Source organism: Trichogramma pretiosum, unplaced genomic scaffold, assembly GCF_000599845.2.
Source record: "Trichogramma pretiosum strain Unisexual culture from Peru unplaced genomic scaffold, Tpre_2.0 scaffold4, whole genome shotgun sequence".
Classification (NCBI taxonomy): Eukaryota; Metazoa; Arthropoda; class Insecta; order Hymenoptera; family Trichogrammatidae; genus Trichogramma; species Trichogramma pretiosum.
Window position 1 is genome coordinate 1101494 of NW_019641688.1, and position 1589 is coordinate 1103082.

Genomic DNA, 1589 nt, shown 5'->3' on the forward strand with positions numbered 1-1589 from the left:
AATAATTATCATATGAGAGAAAAATATTTTGTCAAATTTTGGATGCCAACATACTTTTTTGACTACCACCTGTAGTTTTAATGACTTCTTTTCTAATATCTGGATAGTAGTATCATTATGGATTGTATTGATGTGGCTGCAAAGATATAATTCTTTTTTTTAAGAATGTTTTTTGCATATATCGCACGCATGGATAAGCAAATTAAATAAACGACATTTTCATTGGAATTTCGGTGTAGTTTCAATAACATGCGAGTACCTAAGTAATACGTCGCATTACTTTACTGCTTATGCAGAGAACAAAACATTCCTAGTCGACTGTGGAGGGGGAAAGTATCGACAAGAATCGACACAATCGTGAGGTCACCTCGCTAATATATTAGTAGTTCGTTCAGTCGCTATCAACGAGCTAAATTCTCAAATATATGTTTACAAATTGGTGAATTTGAAGTACAGTGTTGGCTACTCGAGGCGCATAACCTCGAATATTTGCTCAGTGCAAATCGTGAAAATTCACAGTGATTAAATACAATCGAGCGAGTGATGGAAAATAAAGGGGACAAAATAAGGTATAATAATTTTGCGAATGCTATAATACTTTTTTAAACGATCGCATCATCAAACTTGATTATTGTTTAGGGTAAAGGATGAACCGAAAGATGTTTGCTCTTGTGAATCCAATAAACTTGAAACATTGACGTTTCATGAATCATCGGTAAGTTGGATAATTTTAGTTAAGTTCTCATTTTCCACTATCAAAAACTAACAAAATTTTAATTTTAGGCAAATTACATTAATAAAAATGCGCTGTTACAAGAGAGGTAAGATGAAAAAATATTTATAGATATCGAGTGCAAAAATGTTAAACCAGAACTACCATCTCTATCAACAATCATGTGCAAAACAGAGTATCAAAGTTTCCTGCCTGTGGTAAAAATAGAAAACGAAATTCAGAGTAATTACTTGATTGATAAAGAACTGACAATTTTGATAAAAAAAGAATTCAATTATTATAATAATTGTAAATTTCAATTACATCCCCGATCGAAAACTGATGAATTTACGGAGGTTAAATTATTTAGAAAAAATACTCAAACAAAACTATCTCAGAAGAGTAACTTGCGTCGAAAAACTTATAATAAAGAAGAGAGTCTAAATATTCATACTAAAGCGAAACACAAGAGCACTAGACCATATGAATGTAAAACTTGCTACAAACCATTTTCATTCAAGGGGAATCTCAATAAACATATAAATGTGGTGCATAATCGTATCAAACCCTTCGAATGTGACATTTGTCACAAATCATTTGGACAAAAAGGTACCCTCAAACATCACATAGATGCAGTACATAATCGGAGCAAACCTTTTGAATGTGATATTTGTTTAAAATCATTTGGACAAAAAAATCAACTTAAACTTCATATAGATTCAGTGCATAATCGTATTAAGCCCTTTAAATGTGGAATTTGTCAGAAATCATTTGGAAAAAATAGTACTCTCAAATCGCACATAAATTCAGTACATATTCGTAGCAAACCTTATGAATGTGATATTTGTTTCAAATCATTTGGACAAAAAAGTCAACT

General features: G+C 31.3%; 1 long non-coding RNA gene across 1 annotated transcript; it reads left to right on the plus strand.

Moving 5' to 3' along the window:
* The first annotated feature begins 401 nt into the window (after window positions 1-401).
* Window positions 402-1316, plus strand: LOC106656166. Its single transcript, XR_001339472.2, has 3 exons — window positions 402-569; window positions 640-715; window positions 784-1316. It is a non-coding gene; the product is annotated as an uncharacterized LOC106656166 (long non-coding RNA).
* The last annotated feature ends 273 nt before the right edge of the window (window positions 1317-1589 follow it).